General features: G+C 37.8%; 1 protein-coding gene and 1 long non-coding RNA gene across 3 annotated transcripts in view; both read left to right on the top strand.

Moving 5' to 3' along the window:
- The first annotated feature begins 310 nt into the window (after positions 1-310).
- Positions 311-11,033, top strand: LOC139106504 (uncharacterized). Its single transcript, XR_011546371.1, has 4 exons — positions 311-2,390; positions 9,616-9,854; positions 10,332-10,642; positions 10,801-11,033. It is a non-coding gene; the product is annotated as an uncharacterized lncRNA (long non-coding RNA).
- Positions 11,034-11,044: 11 nt separating this feature from the next.
- LOC139106499 (TWiK family of potassium channels protein 7) overlaps positions 11,045-20,024 on the top strand; it is a 226,966-nt gene continuing 217,986 nt past the window's right edge. For both annotated transcript variants that reach the window (XM_070663332.1, XM_070663331.1), the window contains exons 1-2: positions 11,045-11,350; positions 11,451-11,492. The gene's annotated coding sequence lies outside the window, so the exon portion shown is untranslated. The remainder of the gene's footprint in view (positions 11,351-11,450; positions 11,493-20,024) is intronic.

Raw genomic sequence — 20,024 nt, 5'->3', positions numbered from 1 at the left:
TTAAAATTTAAAGTCGCTTTCAATTAGAGAGCATATTCTCGCACATAGTCTACTCTTCTAGTGATGGTCGTTCTTCTTGGAGCTGTACGTTGTGTGCGTGCACGTGTGCCACAAAAGGATGGCCAGCGGTCTAATTGCAGCCATCAGCGAAAGCCGGCGGACCGGAAGCGGACGGAAACTTTGAGCATTCTTTTCGAGGTCCTCCATCGGATCTCGTCGGGCACATCGAGAGAATTCCACAGCGATAGCTGCGCTTCGCGTTCGCTTTACTTCACAGGCGATCCCGCGCAAAGGCTTTGGTCCATTTTTCAGTATTAGAAGGAAGCGATAGCCGCCGAGGCAATCGGTAATCGATATCCGTAGAGCGCGGGAGCTCGTAAACTGACCAAACAACGAGACGTACGGAGGCCCGATTGGTTTAGCTTCGTGGAGGGCGAGTACAGGTGTGCGATTGGTTGAGCAGGTGAGCGATTGGCTCGAGCTATCAGACTTCCGTTTACCTCTCTCGTTTCTGCCTTTGGCTTTTCTTCGGTCTATTTGCGGCTCGGAGCCGTATAAAGCACATTGAGCTGCGGAAATAGTTTTATGAAACACGAGGGATTTTTCGGGACGTTTGGTTTGTATTAGTCTCACTGGTCCTTATTTTCAAGCTTTGTCTTTTCTATTCTTTTTTTTTATTATTTATTTATTTCACGAATATTTTAAAGAGATTATTTGTGACATTAATTTAAAATGCATAAGTAACAGAAAAATATTATTACCTGCAATGCGCAAGAAGCAATCTGGATCATAACCAGATCTTTTTATTATATCTATAGACTAGTTTAATATCTCTGCCGCGGTAGATTCGACTTGTTGCAAAATTCTTCGAAGGTCTTACGATCGTGCGCTAAGGTACTGAGGAAACGCGACACTAGTTTTCTCCTTTTTTTTTTGTGTGTAATTCCTGTCGCTTTGTCGATTATTTTTCGTCACTCCTCCCCGAGGCGCATCGTTCAAACTTGCAGTTTTCGCGGGCGTTAACTCTCGTTGCACCGTGCAATTTAGTCTTTCAGCGACGTATAATCGCGTTAAAAGTCGAGCGCCAACTCGAGACGGGGCGGTAATCGCCCGTTCTATCCGATAACGAGTTTCGTCTAACTTCGCGACTGCGTAACGACGAGGAAAGAGAACGACAAAATAAAGGGGGCATCCGCGGAGACAGTAGGCAAAGGGTGAGAAGAAAAAGAAAGTCGCAGTTGGAATATCGAAAGAAGCAATATCCCTTATGTGTATAGCATCCCGGAATTTGAAGACAATAAGATTGCGGAATAGAACTATGAAAAATTAAGTAACCAAATTACACACCATGTTTTTCTTTTATTAAGTAGTATTTCAAGAACAAAGATTTAACATATAATTATAAGTATTGATTCGAAGAGTCATCTGTTTGTGTGGTTTTATTTCAATGAGCGTTCTTGTTTAATTTGTTATTCGATTAAAACGAATATTCAGAACAGATCCTAAGACTATGGTCAATTAAATATTTCAAGCGGTTTAATTCTTTATAAACATTTATCATTTTTACACAAATAAAAAGTACATTTGTTACGTCGATATAAATTCAAAATATCAAAGATCGCTAGTCGCATGCGCAGAGACGTGAGACCGGAACGCCAATGTGAATCAGTATAAGTCGCGTCGTGTCTGTTGAACGGAGAAGTTCGTGCGTGTCTCTCGCGCTTCATATATCTTACAAAGGAGGAGTCGAGCGGTTAAAATTTAACGAAAAAGAATGTTGAACCTGTCAAGAAGTGAGCCTTGCTACAGTCGATCGATTGTGATCCGTTCTCAGACTCGGATGAGTTAACTTCACTTTGTCATAACCTCGTGACGCGCACTTTGCGTCGTTCGATCGCTGAATCGCGCGCGTGATCGAGAGCGCGTATCAGTACCTAGTGCTCGTAAACGGGAAGTATGTCCAGTTGACCGTCGTGGCGAAGTACGTACGTGTATGTCGAGTAATTTCGGCGCTTTCATCGTTACGGGTGCTCGAGTGCACGATTGCGTTTCGCGTCGATTCGTGCCACGGTTCAGATAGGTTTCAATTCGCCGGGCGGACGCCACTTGTCGCTACCGCTCTCGACGCTGTGCCATTCGACGATTAGGATATGTTAGATTCGAAGTACGCGAGTTTACGCGCGAGCGATAGGAGTGCCGGATAGAATATCGGGTAACTGTGATTAGTCCGCGTTTTTCTCGACGCGCGTTTGTGACATTGGCTGTGCTGGCCCGTTCTGGACGAAAATTGATACGGTACAGAATTACATGTCCATGGCGTTTGACACCGATCGGGCGAGAGTGACCCCAGAGGCGCATCGTCGATGACGCCGATGCGGTGATACGGATCGGTGAGTAAATCCATTTATCACGCTTGCCCGCGTAATTATGTATTTATTTGTAAGGATTCATTGCGGCGCACGCGACCGCGGTATGATGGACGCTTAATTATTCTCGGCGCATTTCCGCCGGTTGAACAGACAGAACAGTATTTTATTTCGACCTACCGCTTGGTTAGCGATCCGAAATCTGCACAAAATTCGGGACCTCGTGCCGAGCTCTTTCTACTTTTTGTTATTCGGATAAATGCGCGGTGATAAATGACAGTGGCGATTAAACAATAACGAGCGAGTAGATATTCCATTGCGGCGTCGTACGCACATGCACAGCATATTCCATAAATACTGCGAAATATTGTAATATTTTTAATTTCAAAAATTAATGAAAAGTATGAAAATATCACTGTCGCATATGTTGTTACTCAACAGTTAAAATGGATCGGTGATATATAATCGGGAATACTTTACAATTTCGAAACACACTATTCGCTCGCTGAAATATACACATATTTTTAAAAATTATTTCAAACATAGCAAAAGAAAAAAAAAAAGATGTAAAATAAAATTAAAGTATACGGCGATTATAAAGGAAGGTGTAAAAAATGAAAAAAAAAGAGAGAGAAAAAAGCGCCGCATAAAACTTATTGTTAAATGGAACCAAGGTCGTAACTGAATTTTACGGGAGGCGCCTACGTGTTAAAAAGTTGTAACTCACGTTTTATCTTGTAAGTCCCGTTATACTGCATTCTCTCTTCGCTGCGAAATAAACTTCTGCTCCGATTGGAATCTTACGCGAAGATTGCAGCTTGCATGTATAAATAATTCGTAAGTTACGTAACTGAAACAACAAACGAAATCGGCACGGCGATAGGAAAGGACACGTCGTTTACTGTCGAACGCAACGCGCCTCCCTTCGTTTTCTTGATAACTTTTCTTCAGTACGATCATGCGGGGATTGCATCTCGCATGCTAGCTCGCTCAAGGAACTTTGAAGAACTTCTGCAGTATGAACTATATGAAGCGCTTACACGCGAGTAATAAATATTTTACCGCGACTATCCTCTCAAATTCTTCATCTTTTGTACCGCGTTTCCACACTGCGCCACGATTCTACATAGCTCGTACCTCGCGGCTTTTCAACATGATTCATTAAGTGCAAGCGGAATTACGTCAAGGTATTAATTTCTGTTGTAAGTAACATTAAGAATTCACTGTTTTCGTTGTTTCATTTAAATCCTTTGGAGCCAAATGCTGCAGCTAGTATCGCCTGTTTTGTTCGCGGGCGTTTCATCACGCTTGGAATAAAATACTGTTCCGACTCGCACGCCACGTGGAAATAATATTAATAAACCTCCGACTTTGGTGCAATAGATAATTACGACGTCACAATTTGTAATCGTCACAATCGAAGAACTTTCGCATGTTTTGTGCATTTAAAATTTTCGTACTTTTGCTTCCCGGTTATGTACTTAATTACCCTTCGAAACTTAGGGATCTACTTGGAATTTCGCGTCGATGGCTCAAGAAGAAAATTTTATGTTGAATTTATTAATTTGTACTCGTTACCTTGCAAGTCGCGTATACAATTTTCGATCGAATCAGGATTCGATCCGCCGTCGTAACGCCGCGAGTTGTCTATTACGGTATAAAAGCTCCGGACTTTAGACTGCTTCTTGGGAAAATGCCTTTCCACTCGCGGAAGTTGTTAACGTTGCGCCGACCCGGATAGACTCCAGGGTTCAAGGAGAATCGGGAAACGATCATGTGGCCGCGCGCATGTAACACGTGCCACGGTGTATTCTCAGCGGCGTTGCTCTTTGTTTTCCACGTATCTTTTATTTGGTTGTTTTTTCCTTTGGTCACTCCAACGGACATCTATAGGTTGTTCTCTGTACGACTGTACAGCTGTATGTACATACGTGTGCAATCACGCACGGCACATATGTGCAATTTAGTAATAATAAGACCGAACTGAGAACAGTTTTAATATCGGAAAAAGGTTCATGACTTACGTGCGGTCGAACAGATGAAACAATTACTTCTTTTATCCGGAGATAATATTATTGCTGATATGATATAATACAGTAAACTCTCCTTAATGTCTTTCACCGTTTTATTTTATTCGATGTTGAGATTATTAATATATTAATATGCTTCGTTTGGTTTTCTTTAATTGCATATAAACGGGCATTAGATAATAGATTAAATGTCTGTCGGAACCGTATTCTGCACGTATTAAGTTATAGGATTTCGTGGAAAATGACGTACGGGTGAACGTTCTCATCGACGCATGTGACGCAGCATGCGACGTCAAACAATTGAAATAAAATTTAATTGAAATGCTCTTTGTCGCCCCTTTTAAATGTGGCACGGTATTGTATTCTCTCTTTTTTTCTTTTTCAACGCGGTGTTCGTAATTGTACAATGGCGGTGGGTCGCTGGTAAAGCGCGAGAAATGGGAATGAATAGTACGGGCAGCTAAAATGTCGAAGGCAACGAGAAAATCGAATTTGGTTGACCACCTGGAAGAGCGCGACCGTAAACGGAAATAACGAAGTAGCCTCGGCATTAGGATAAAGTACCGTTTCTCTCGTTGCATTCTGAAGTCGCAGACTGATGCAATTTGCCGTGGTGCATTTTGGCTACGATAAATAAAGAGCATCATTTGAGAAAGAGTACTCGCTTTCTCAGATAAATAGTTTTGCATTTTCGACGCAATTTTATGCAATAATAATACTTTGAGATTCTATTTACGAAAAGATATTTTGTGAATAAAATAAACACAACATAAGAATAAGAGATGATAAAAATATGATTGAGTTAGTAACGTAAAGATATGCAATATTAATATAAAATTAATAGGAGAGTTAATAATTTAAGTTTTCTTTTTTTGTTCTTTTTTTTTGTTTTTTTTTTTTTAAATTAAAATGAAAAAGCCAATAACCTTAGCACACTGATTAAGAAAACGTGGTACATCGTTTATCAAACTATGCATAGTATGATCGAAGATACTTTAATGCAAAGCTTGTGAACATCACTCATCGCTCATATAACTCAAAGTGTTGAAGCGTTACGCTGTCATCGTAATATCAGAATGTCTCGCCTTGTCTCATCTCCATTACACATACTCGCCGCTTTGCCGCCCTCAATTTGTCATATGTCTAGAATATCGAATATAGTAAAAGACAAGGTCTAAAGTTATTTTCCGTAGATCAATATTAATGCTCTTTGTAGCACTTTGTTTATTTAACCGAGCACACTATATTACGCAATATATATTTCTCTCTTATAGACGTATGTGAGAAGAATAATAACGCTTTATCATTATGTGGATGGTCGTTCCACCTCATCGTGTAAGAAGTATTAATTATCCTAAATGAGATACCTACTCACTTCGCGCTCTCCCACACCAGTTTAGAGCTCTGTGGTTAAAGCAATTTCTTAATGCAACATTTCTTTAACAAAACTCATTTTCTTAAGATCTCTTTATTACGAATTTCTAATACGCGTAACGCAATGATAAAATGTTTAGTGCCAAATTATATTAAAAGTAGTATTTTTTTTTAAATAGTATTATATGATGCGTATCTATATTTTTGACTTTCGACTATTTTGTTGCTATTTTTGGCTTGATTTAGCATATTCGTACGATTTATGTACGGCGTCAGAAAAACAAGCAAAATATCTTGTACGAACGCCAGGATTGCAAGCGAGCGCGCATCGTTTGCTTAATTTATTCCCGTCTAACGTGATAATAAAGTGCACCGCGAACTCTCTGTATCCGGAAAATCCTGGACGGCTTTTCGTGGAAACGAGGGTGAGGGTACCTCTGGGGCTGGCGAAAGAGAAAATAAAACTGAGAATCAGACGGTGCGACGCACGGTGCGGCGCATCGCCGAGGAAAAACAGGGCAGCAGGAGGAAGAGTGGGACAGGTAGGCGGATTCCCGTAGGAACAACTGGAGATGTAAATCAATGGGTGATAAGGGCGACTGTCCCATAGGAAGGGAAAAGTCACCCCCTGCATCCTACACAATTCGAAAGAAGAACGGAGAGGTGGGTTAGGCTCATACCAGAGAAGGGTGGATCCTTCCTCTACGGAAATGCCTCGTTCAGGAATTATTTATTCGACGACTTTAGTAGAAAATTTTCGCTCTTAAGTGGCTCCGGTTCCGTCGTTCTTCTTTCAACCGCCTTTACACCACTTCATTCTTAAACTCCTGACCTCTTTTTCTTCTGTCACCTGTTCCATCGAATCGTAGGACCTCAAAATGAATACGATCTAATTTTCAACTTAATTTGGTGAATCTCAGGCTTGAGCAGTTTAGTCACAGGTATACATATACGTATATTATTCGTAGATTTTATGTATAGTTAACATTTATTTTTTTAAATGCAATCAGGATGGTAGCAAATTGTAGTTGATTGTTTCGGGGATCTCTCGATTTTAACGAGACGTTGATTTCTCTTTGTGAAATGTAACAGTGATTAAGAGTCACAAGGTAATAACATGGGATCAGATAAAATGCAAAACTTCTCCACGTTTGGTGATGCGTAATTACTGGTAGTACAATTGCAAATTGTTGCGACGCGGTATTGTGGATTTACAGTAGTCTCTCTTTTTTTTTTTTTTTTTTTTTTTTTTGCTTTATCTTGTTACTCTACTATGTTTGCGGAGGTGTTCTGACTTTCCTGCTCTTTTTTCATTTTTTCCTTCGTTATCTTCTAGATAGTTTCTACAAAGCGTGAAATGGGGTGCGTCGCAAACATTTGAATCATTGTTTCTGCCCTCGCTATTCAATTAAGACAAAGATTATCGGCCTTTCGGAAGTTACTTTCACGTCTCCTCCCACGTAGAGACCAGCTTTCGCGTGATATATGCCGTCGTTATATACGTGGAAATCGAGTCGTGAGGGCTGACGTGCCGTTTGTAACTTTAATGTCTGCGAATCGTAATAACGACTTTTGAAATGTTGAGAGCTTTTCTTTTCTCAATTATCTTTATCATTAACGAAACGAGCAAATATTCTAAATTTTACACGAGTAAACACATCGATAATTTATTTATTTTTATAATTAATAACGAATAAAAATTAAATTATATTTTTTATCAAACCTATCCTCTTGGATTTTGAATCTACATTTTGATTTTTATATGTATGTAAGTTACGGATTTATAAATTCTACTTAAAAAATTTTAGTTTAGTAAAATCAGTCATTTATCATTACTTTAAAACGCTCTGTAACCTTTCGATTAAGTCATCGTTAATGAAATTTCCTGTTTATTGAAATGTCTAGTCGTACATTAATTCTTAATTGCTCAAGCAATTTTACTGAAACGTCGCATCGGTCGTGAATCTCATCGTGACCAGGCGATCAATCGTTGTCACGAATTATTCAATGTTATCGTTATCATAAATCCGCCGAGTGTCCTGTTCACGCTCGCGTTCTGTGACCACCGGAATGATCCTGATAAATTATCATGTCGGTGGGGGGACGGGTATACTAGCGATGCTGACGGCTGCAGGCGACGTGGGTGCGTTTAAATTTTTGTACGAATGTATGCAAAGCTATAAAATGCGTTAACCAGACCGAGATACTTGTATATTTGATTTGCATTATTCCAATATTATATTTTAATGTTGTACGATATAATATGCACATTCTATAGATTAGCCGTACAAAGATTTCTGGTGAAAACATACATTTGCATTACATTGTAAGCATTTGATTTCAATATTATAATAACTTAATTTATTTTCATAAAAATATTATATTAATTTTATTTGCATTTGCACAAGAAAATACGTTTTGTTTTATATAAAATTATTGTGCAGTAACTTAGAGAGCAACCTTAACTTTTATTGCATACGTATCAAGAGAAAGCATTATAATGAGCAAATAATATAGTTATATTATAATTTTGCTAATTCCATTTAAAATTCTGTCTGGTTAATGTACAGATTGCTATTTTCTTTACTGATGTTTACTAATTTGAGTTTGTTATCTTGTCTAATATACTAGCAAAGAATTTACACTACTTCACAATTAAAATTTACAATTAATATTTCGATAAACTCAGATCAAATAATAATTTTATCTCTGCCAGTGTGTGCGTGTGCATAAAAGCGTCCGAGATATTAATTAAGCGTCTCATTGTTTTGTCAGTCATAATTTATCTATTATTGTGTGTACCAGAGTTAATACATGTAAATGTACGCAATAATCCAATTTACATGTCACCGCTACTTATTGCTGGTATATAAATATATGCAATTAACGTGTTGTTTAATATCGTTTAATGATTTTCATATATATATTCAATTTACTGTTTATCAATATTTTTCTAACGATCTTTATACAATTATTTTATTTAATCAGTGTAAACGGAAAAGAATTATTTTCGTATGTAATGTAATCTGACTTCAAGTTTCAAAATTATGAAAGTTTCAATGGAGAGCATAAATGAGGAGACATCATTACAATGCGTTCAACAGTTTAACGTTTTAAACGCGAGAATCATCCAAGAAAAATATATGGCTTCACATTTTGTCTCTTCCCGAATGTTTCCCGAAGGAAAAATAGGTCGCTTGCTGTTGCATTTACTATATGAAAGATATTTCTATGTACGATATAATGCAAGTATCAACCACGAGGCCATAACGCTCGGCATAAAATACATATGTCTACGGTAGATACGATTTTGTGGACCCAGCCTCCACGAGAGGAATTCGTTTTGTTACATGCTAGCCTCCATCCAGTCTTGACGTACCTTTTTTACGTAAAGGCTGCGACTATCATTTATTCCAGATTACAGCGTTGGTCCGTCATAAGACGATATTCATAAGACAATCTTACATTCAAGATCATCTCACATGCTACATAGATTCATAGCTGCAACGTAAAGCAATGTTAAATCTTGAATCTTAAATATAAAGTTCTTTTTTTTTAACATTTTATAGCATTCTCTAACATTTCACAAATGTATTTATTAAGATCGGCCGAGTACACGGTTTAGCACAAAACAATTAGAGCGTTGTTTTATATACTATTACATATATTACATACGTTTTATACATTTATAATTATTTCTCTACGTTGATTACGCAAGCTACAAACGACTTACTTAATCGGTGAATATCGCAACATTATATACTTGCGATACAAATTAATATTCAATTATTATTGGATAAAATACTCGGATTGTAATTTCTTTTACAATTTAAATTTTATATTAGAGACGGAGTAGTTCGCGCGGGCGACGCGGGCGGCGGGAGGGCGCACACGGACGGCGTCCGTTTCCTCTTCCTTTCCTGCTCCGGGAGTTCAAGCATTCAGACGTGCGCGGGGACGCTTCATCCGTAACCGAAGAATTTCGCGTAATCGGTGGACTAGGAGACGTAATCCGGCGCGAGAACTCTCCCATTCAATCTCCGCACGCAGAGAGCATCCGCAACCACATCTTTTTTTCTCTCAAGTAAGTTATATTCTCATTTACGCGGACAGATAATTTTCGCGTCTCTTTGTCAAGCAATCGGAGCTCAGTGAAAGTAAGACGTTGCGAACGAGAACCGCGGCATAGTTAGTATCCGTACATTCGTGACAGATTCGGTGTAATACCGAAAGAATATTCGCCGTAAAATCTTACAGCGCGTTATTAGCGTACGTACAGAAATTCAGCGGCAGTAGGAGCTGGGAGAGGGGAGCGCGGGGAGAGGAAACGGTGCGCGCTAGGCGGCTAGCAGCGGCCCGATCCCCTTCCATTCCGTCTCCGGCAGTCGCGCAGTTCACACTTTCGTAAGAGACGCTCCGTTCTATCGAAGGAATCAGTGGTTTCAAAAACGAAATTTTGTTGTCTAGCTCAGGTACGAGCCTCGCACAAGCGACTTTAATATATTTGCGATACATTAACGTTAATATTAAATTAACATTTGATTTATAATTCTTTTTACAGTACGTTCAGTTGTGGGAAAGTGAGAAAGAGGAGAAAAGAGAAGGACGGAGAACATCGGATGGTGCGGGGTCGTGCGGGGGCAGGTGACGCGAGAGATTGCCAGCCATGTTACCTCACTTCCGCTTGCCGGCCATTTTACTCTACTTCCGGTTGCCGATATCCGAACAGTTCATCCGCACGCAGGAGACGCTCCATCCGGATCGGAGGAATTTCGCATAACCGATGGACCAGGAGGCGTAATCCAGCGCAAGAATTCTCTCCCATCCATCTTCCGCAGAAGGCATCCGTAACCCACATCTTTTTCCTCTTAAGTAAGTAATATCCTCATTTACGCGGATATAATTTTCGCGTCTCTTTGTCGTACAATCAGAGCTCGATGAAAGTGAGATATTGCGAACAAGATTGCAGCGTAATCTGTACTCGTACATAAGATTCAGTGTAATAGCGAAAATACATTTGGCCTTAACAGTTTCAGCGTAAAATCGTACAACGAGCTATCAGCGGACGTTCGAGATTCAGCGGCGGTAGGTGATCGGAGAGGGGAGCACGGGGAGAGGGAAGGGTGCTGCGCGCTAGCGACAACTGGCCCGTTCTCCTTCCAGCGGTCGAGCAGTGTACACACACGGCGGCGAGCGGTGTATACAGTGCTAACGTTGGAATATGCTGCCACCACCGGGCACCAAACAAGCACGAAGTCAATGATAAAAAGTACGCACCGAATAATACTTTAAGCGGAATAGAAATATTAACTGCGATTTCGTCTTTGCGATTAATAATGTATACATGTAGAGTATATGCGAAGCGAAATACTTATTGCGAATATTACGCTTTATGCATACGATCTCGTCACGCTAAGTGGCTCAATAATCTGTAAAGCTAATCTAGTTAAATTCTTTTTTGTTTCAGATGGAGATCCAGAAGAGGACCGGCGAAGGAAGATCAGCCCGACAACTTACGAACATTCTGAGAGGAGGAGCAGGCCCGGGACGGGCATCAGGCATCGGCAGAGCAACTTTTAGGTGAGTGTCATTTTTTATTTCTATAAAAATATTTATTTAAATGTTCGCTGTTCATTACTTTGTCATTTAATTAATAATATTTTTTAATTTTATGTTACAGCCACCGGCAGTATCTTCAACTCTGCTGGTATCATGCAGTGGGGTGAGTCACAAAAATACTCTATAATATTTATAACATTTTTTTGTAATGTTTGGGGAGGGAACATCTTAAGCAAAAGTATATAATGTCAGTTCACATGCAGTGAAAAGCAGAATTAAATTAAAAAAAAAATTTTCTCATGTTGGGTGGAAAAATGGTTTGGGCGGGAAAGTTTACTTGTTGGAGTATTCATTTTCCTTCGAGACAAATTAGGGCTAGACAAAAAAAAGCAATAGCGCGCTATATGATATTCGTAAGTACTTAACATTTAAAATGTTTGAATGAGTGACCGTGCAAGGCAACTTTTATCGGATAACAACAGACAGGAATTTTTAAAAAGGGTTTCCATTACGTGTAGCACCTCGCGGAGATTGGATTGCATCTTTCATTATCGGCTCGTAAATATTTTAAGTTCCGCAGCGGCAATACAGTTGAATATATCTAAAGCGAGGAAATTTTGAATATGTATGTGTGTTTTTCGATTTCTTCTTCGAAAACCAACTGGAAAAATGTTAAAAAATAAAATATAAATTCTAGTAAATATATATATTGCACAGTTTTACGTCGTTTTGCAACTTTGCTATACCACACACGATTTAATATCGATGTCTATCTATTTCGCTTATACAACTATAAACTTGGGGAAAACGCGTCGTATAAACACAATTCAGCAATAAACTGTTTAAACGATACTCATATATGGGAACAAGGTAATGTTTCTTGTACCGTGGCAAAAAAACTCGACTATAACATAGTGCTGATATTTCGTTGAAAGTTTAAGGCTTATCGCGACGCACGAGAGTTCGCGAAAAACTGTAGATTTCGTCGATGGCACGTGCCTTGGATGCGATAGGAAGGATCGCTTTACAGAAAGTTTCGGAATTTCTTTCCGTTTTTTAGTTTCGCTCAGTCCACTTTTTATATCTGGTGATTTCGATAACTCTCTCTCTCTTTCTCCCTCTCTCGTTCGTTTAATGCGTCATGATCAAAATGATACACTGGGACGTCGATCCGGTCCAACGTGTCCACCGACGAATATATATGTCCGGGACATTTGTTTTCACATGGTCGATCTCTGGCGGGAGTGAGCATGCAAGCGCACCGCATGCTAAATGATAAATACATCTGGATCTGCGCTATGAGCGTGAAAGCGATATATTGTAGATAAGATCAACTAGACGAAAGCGAGGTATCTTCACAATCAATTGCAGCTGCAATAATTACAACTACGAAAAACTGATTACCTTCTTTTTGCATATTATACGTATTTATACATATATCAACATTTTATTAAGACATTAAAGGTAATATGCAATATTAACTTTAGTTTATTTGTTATTTAATGTGTTATATACGTGTCAATATCTAAAATAAATAGCATTCGCGTTGTACTTCCACGGGGAATGATAATGTTAATATTTAATTAAAAATGCTAATGCGTGTGAATCGATGAAAATGACAATTGATTGTGCGGTATCTCGTGGAGTCATCGGCTTTGTATTTGGATACATATATTTGTATACGCGTGATTTTGATATGTAACACCGGTTACGGATCGCAAATATCGAATTTATTTATTAGGGAAGGGAAAGGGGAAACGTGCGAGTTCTCTCTCTTTCTCTCTGTTTGATAGAGCACATTCGGTCGGTACGTATCCGTTGAAGCAATCGTGGAGTTTTCGTTATTTTCAGACTTTTTGATTGAGATTGACGTGACATATTCGTTCAAACGCAAATCGTATACCTGCGATCGTAGTTATTGGCAGCCAGGTGGCAGGCATTTTTGAGAGAATCACACAGCAAGAGAAGTGAGCTGTACGCTACTATTAGCTATAACTGGGGCATCCAATAAAAGTCCGATGGTAGCGATAACGAGCACTCGTCAGTCAATGATCGCACACGGATAGTCTGTTTTATCCTTATTTCTTGATTTCTCGTTTATATTTCGGTGATATTCATTATTTTCGTTTCTGGCACTTGTCGCGAGTGTCTGCATCGGCTGGTTTTTTGTTACCGCACGCCAGTTACGTAACACAGATTGCTACTTTTTAAAACAGTCATGGTCGGTTGCGGACGACGTAGTACAATATTGTTGCTTGTCACTATTCGAATAGGGCTGAATAGATGCGTGAAAAAAAAAAATTCGCGCTATTAAGTGAAGTACGTGACGAAAATGCTGGCTGACATTTTTATTTTAATCCCGTTCGAGCTGGAAAAATTCTAGAGTAACATATAAGAGCAGAGTCACGTATACACTCGACGTGTCACATCGATTATCTGTGGATACTTGGAAATTATTACTTCGGTTGGATAATTTAAACGAGCCGGGAGTCGCGATTTAATTACCGTGAGAAGTTGCAGAGTTTTAAAGACGTGCAATTTCTCAGGCAATGAAAGAGTCTTAAAGAAATCTTCGAAGCTTGGGTAAGGGGTTTTGTCTGAGGTATTGAAGTTTAAGTGAATAAATCAAAATTGGTTTTAAATTATATATATATATATATATATATAAATATATATAAATGGTATAGTAGGTTGTAATGTAAAAATATTGATAGAATGCAATACCGTGAAAATCTGTGTAAAAGAAAGAGAAGCAAAATGAGAATTTATAGACATAAATATTACAAAACTAATGTAACGTCGTAAATTGTTTATACTTACAAATTTATTATGCAAATTATTTAATTAAAATAACAATAGTTTTAATAAAATGTTTCCCAATTTGAAGCGCAATGTTGTAAACGCGAATCAGTTTTCAATGAAGTTATAAATGCCGCAAAGTTTCGATTTATGTAACCACGTATATTTTTATTTACTTTGTTTTTAATAATTTAAGTAATTTAATACGTTTACTAGATATTGCAAAGTTACAACAGATACCACCGAACTTAAATATTAAATAATTTAATTTATTAGTTTAATTTAAATACCTAATTTATTACAGACAATAATAATAATGATAAATGTCAAGTGAATTGACGTATACACATTCACTGTCATTAACAATATTAATCAACAGGCAAATACTTCACGCGTAGATAATCAAAATTAATGACAATTATTGAAAAAAAAAAAAAAAAAAAATTATGTGGTAGGTTTTACGATATTAAATGGAAAGCAGATGTACTCGTATTCAAGTAGATATAACTTTATCGACTAAATAATTAATTGCGTGATCAAGTGCTTTTTCGTATATCTAACCGGGAAGCTCTAGGAATATCCTATTTCGAATAAAGCCGTCGTTCCCGCCGTAGCAATTTCGTCTCAATTCGTTCGAGGTTGCCGCGGAGAGTTACTGTGGCTTTTCCTCGGTCGGCGGATCTCCCGGCTGCGTATAGAACGCAAAATAGTTCGCTCCCTCGTTTCCGCTCGGAATACTTTCCGCATAGTTCCGGCGAATTACGTGGCTATGTGCTATACTTGGCAGTGCGATTTAAATAGTTCGAAGGGATTTGCCGCGGAAAAATCCGATAAGAGCTTCCTTAGCGTTCCGTTTGACGATTTCGAGCCCTGCAATTCCTACAATTTCACCTCTACCATCCATTCCTCTCTTCCTCCTTTCAGCTCTCCGTGCTTAGAACCTCCGCATTGGCAAAAGTAAACGGGTGTACTTTGTCCGTAATATTTAATGATCTCTTTCCGCACTTACTTTGCGTTCAACCTCAGAAAAATAAAGAATAGCGGAAACCTTGAATACTAATTTATTTAAAATACGATTGTTAATTGAATCGTTTCGCGCCATGTTATAACAGTACGCGAGAAAGTAATTTTTTATTTTAACGTCAGTCGTACGACGGAATGTAGAAAAATGACGTTTTAATGACGATGCCTACTTTGCTACTTGAGGAAGTGGTTTATCTCTCGCAATAAAATATCAGGAAAATAGTCGGATTAGATTGAACTGAAATTCCGCGAGACGTTCACATTTTAAAAAGTAATTAAAAAGTGTGTTTGTAATCAACGCAACGATCGACACGAGCGATCTTGAAAGCCGCCGCTTTAACGGAAAAATTTTTCCCTCGAGCGATTTTACTAGCAATTCTGACTCCTCGCGAGCTCAACGCCAGCAGGTATTTTTTTCGTGACAGGCAAGCACTCGAATTGAGCTGGGAATTACGTGGCCCCCAATTAAATTTCTCCATTCGCTTGGTAGTATGATTCGAAATCGATACCGGTATCTCGAATGACATCGGCTAATGATGTCGATGGGTTGATTCAGTGAGTATGAATCAAATAAAAAGAAAAGTGAAAATCGGGAAGAGATTTTTTTTCTGATACGGGGAAACTCTTGTCTTTCTTATTAATTTCCAATAATCTTAATAAAAGGCAAAATTCCTTCGCGACTTTCGATAAGTATTCTAAATTTATTGATATTACTTTTAGATATTTTATTATGTTGAAGAAATAATAGTTATCTACGATGTTAAGATTTTTCATTGAAATAAACTTTCACATTATTCTTAGTGGAGTTTCGTGTCGAAGTTGGTTTTAATAAAATATCTACTTGCACGATATATTACTTTATGACTGTTTGTAATATGTAATCTCTGTACTTCCGTTTCTTGAATGAGTATTTCTCGTTAAAGCATGATACAATTCCATTCGTCTGTTCGATTCTACTAGTAATTTAACTTCCGACGGTACTGTAATGCGCGACAAAGTTAAATTCGAACTTGAATTAAGGCCTTGAAGCGTGTCTCTATGTCAAAGACGAGTATAAAGCCTAATAATCAGAGAATAAAATTTATCACGCCTTGCATTTTGTATCTTCGTATAAAATTTTTTTTTTTTATGTCAAACATAAACAATTTTTGCCATTTTATTTGAAATTTAAATGTATAATAAAGATATATTAATTTATTTTTCATTTAAGACATATATATAATAGAAAAAAAAAATTATTGAAAGAAACGAATCATCAAGTGTATTTAATGTGTTTTAATTTTTTACAAGTAACACACTACACTGTTCTACCGATGGCTACTTTGAAGCGGTTAACTTTCTTAATTAACTTTAGTCTCGACTTAACTGACTCTTTGTTCCTGTCTGAAACTAGAACAGTAAAGAGATAAAGAATCAGTTAGACTGGTAGACCAAAGTTAATCGATGTGAAATCAGGCCTTGCAGGATAAACCCACGTTTCCTTGAAGGTCGATCATGGGCTTTAATACCGTGAATGTAATTTTACGCACAAAGTGTCCCGACGACAAGGCAGCACCGCGTTGCATGAATTTAATCAGATTTGTACTTCATCGAGTAGAAATTAGCTTGTCCTTCTATATTCGAACTAACTTGAACTAGTTGATTATTATTGGGATTATTATTCGTAATTACATATTACGCGCTCATAGATCGAACTCAGGTTGAACGATTCAATTTTGTTAGTTCGTACTTATGCGTATGTCTGTGATTCTAGTATACATATGATAATGTACAGCGACAGTAAGCACAATCTAGAGACGATATTACAAAAGCCTGGCTTTATAAAACGATCATAAAGAGAAGTGATTTCTCTTTTGCAAATATCTTTTCATAAAATACTTTGAAATATTATTTCTTTGATATGACGTAGAGAAAGAAGATGAAAGATAAAAATGTGCTATTAAGCAGTTAACGAGTGAATCGACGGATCAAATAATTTATGGAAAGCTAAGTGTAATGTATCGTGAGCACATTATTAATAATATCATTTTCTATATTTTTTTTTTTTTTTTTTGTGGGATTGTTCAATGAGACCTCGTATATCGCATGAATGAACAAATGAATTAACAATGAAAGAGCGAGAGCACGTTATAAAAAGAAATACGAGAAAATTCTTATTGCCACTTCGACCACTTTCATTCTTCTTTTGCGTTCCCGAACAAGGCTTCATTCGAAATATTTAAATGCGAACTCACTCTATCCTGCTGCCGTATTCTCAGAGACTTTCTATCTTTCACGATCTTTTTTTTTTTTTTTTTCTTCTTTTCTTATGAAGATTAACCAACGATATTATTCTTCAATTTGGATTAAGTTCTTTCTTCCTCCTATCGCACGGACTTTCAGAGTTCACCTAGCATATCGAGAAAGAGAAAGCAGTCTAAGAAATTCTTCGGATTTTCTCGTAAAGCGTAAAGCTGATTTTTAAAATTAGTACTTAATTCCAATTTTAACGTGAAATTATAGTAAAATCGAGAAATCAATAGGATCCTCAATTAAGAAAGCAAAAGTAAATGGCGTGACGATCTGTGACGTCTAGTAAAAAAAAAAAAAAAAACTTATATGCATATATTTGAATTCACAACGCATACATATACGAAAAATGAATATATCAAATAAAAGAAATATATTTTAATATATCCAACGTTTTTGAGTTATATGTAGTCCGTTTTGGCAACATTTTCCATTAGGTAAATCAAATCGTGATAGCCAGTAGTTTCTCGCGCATGCGATCGGACGGGATGCGACGCATCGACATAGTACTTAGATTTATCGAAGATATAATTGAAAAAGGAGAGTAACAACGATGATTTAATACCTGTCGCTTTTTACCACGTACGACCGTTCATTGCCTCAAATCGACTCGAGGGAGCTTTTCGGAATCGATAGCTCTCTCACCGTCTATTCCACGGCTGATTCGCCCATTCTATTGTTTCCGATTTTCGAATCAGAAAAGTGTCATTGTGAGAGCGATATAGAATCGTTAAAGCGATACAATGCCAGCTATTAAGCTTATGGATATAACTCCGTATTACAAATTCGCTTTTTGTGCGGTAATAATTAGACGGTAATAAAATGCGAACAAAGTACAAAAAGAACTTAAATTAAAAAATACCACGTTTCCTATAACGTTTATAATATTTAGTATGCGTTAAATAAATCCGCGCTGGACAGTTGCTAGACGAATGCTATAACGAAATTATTTTTTTTCTTTTCTTTTTCTATAACACAAAATTAGAATAGATAGATAAATTTCCATTCGGGTATTTAACGATTTAAAGCAAAATTGAACGTCACGTAATTATATAATATTAAAATCTGTTGTCGAGTTTGAGAGATCAGCTTGCTGTAACGAAACACACATGTCGCTATTCTATTTTTAATTTCGCAGAAATGTGTTGTCTTACTTAGAGACGTTCTTTCTCGGTCGACATTCGCCCGCTCCTTACCATCCGAATTCCGTTTTCCTCCCTTTCCAGACTTAGCGCCGATACAGCCCCGCAAGACAGGAAACTCCGGCACGAAGCCGCGCGAATTATCGCACCAACGATAAATGGCGGCGCGTCTTGCTTTTCTTCGTGCGCGCTCGCGCCAGTGTATCTCGTAAGTGATTTACATCGTTCTCCAATTTCGGGTCTTTGCAGTAAGTACACTTAGGGGCGTTATTCTATATCTCTCTCGCTCTCTCTCTCCCGCCACCTCGCCCGTAGCCCTGTATTGCCCCCTTATAACCCCCCTGTTCCACGAGAACGCCGGCGAAACCGGGTGTGATAAGGCCGTAGAGAAGGCGGAATAGCGTTGTGGGTGGAGAACGAGGACGGGGGATACTCGAGGGTTGTAGGGTGGCGGATCGCTTCTACCGCCGTTGGGTTTCTTGTAAGCCGGTAATCTTCGGTAAGTAACAAAACACGCGGCTGAGCTTAGGGCACGACGCTCTAGGAATTCTCCGAGAAACTCCATGTATATCGGCTCGTCGTAAAGCGTTAGTGCAGCATTTGATGCAATTCGCACACGCGAGATTGCGCGCTTTTCGCGTGTAATAGTTTCGCATGGCTTTAAAGGCGTGGATTATATTACTGCCATTTTCACTACTTCGTATGTTAATGTTGTTTTATCAGCGAATCTAAATTAAGGAGATATTTCAATGGGGCTGTTTTCGTACGTTTATCTTTCTCGTTAACACATTTTCTTTTTGTAATATTGAATATATTTATGTGGAGGAATATTTAGAAGTAAAAAAAGGTGTAGAATAGGAGAATAATCCTCGATTGTCGATATTAAAATTAATTACATCTATTATCTCCGTGTAATTGCATCCTCTGATTGTATCATTTAAAACTTGTTGACTCTTATTTTGGCAACGCACGTTGACCGTATTTAGATATGTATTTTGGTACATTTAGATCTAAAAATTTTTTCGTCTTACTTTCTCTTTCTATCTCTCGTTTATTTGCACCTTTTAACGACCATAGCAAAAGTGGGAGCATCGCGCCGTGCGTAACGAGATTACGGTGCGCAGAAATTATTAATCTTCTTCGTAAAGTGATTATTTTCTAACGAAAGATGTTTCCCTTGTGTTCACATTATCTTGCATATTACATTATATTTGAATTTATTAGAAATATTCTACCAGATAATAGACACAAAATCTTTCTGTAATAATTTCATATAAAGATGAGCACATATGAGTATAAACTATGAGTTTATAAGTTATATGTAATTATAAACTAAAACATTCTGTATATGCGTTAATTCACTTTTATATTTTTTTTTTTTTTGCTATGTTCGGATATTTCAAAATTCTTGTTTTTTTTTACCCGCGTACAGAATATAAATT

The sequence above is a fragment of the Cardiocondyla obscurior genome, linkage group LG11 (genome assembly GCF_019399895.1).
Source record: "Cardiocondyla obscurior isolate alpha-2009 linkage group LG11, Cobs3.1, whole genome shotgun sequence".
Taxonomy (NCBI): Eukaryota; Metazoa; Arthropoda; class Insecta; order Hymenoptera; family Formicidae; genus Cardiocondyla; species Cardiocondyla obscurior.
Note: the sequence above shows the minus strand (reverse complement) of the source record. Positions and strands in the feature narration are given on the sequence as shown.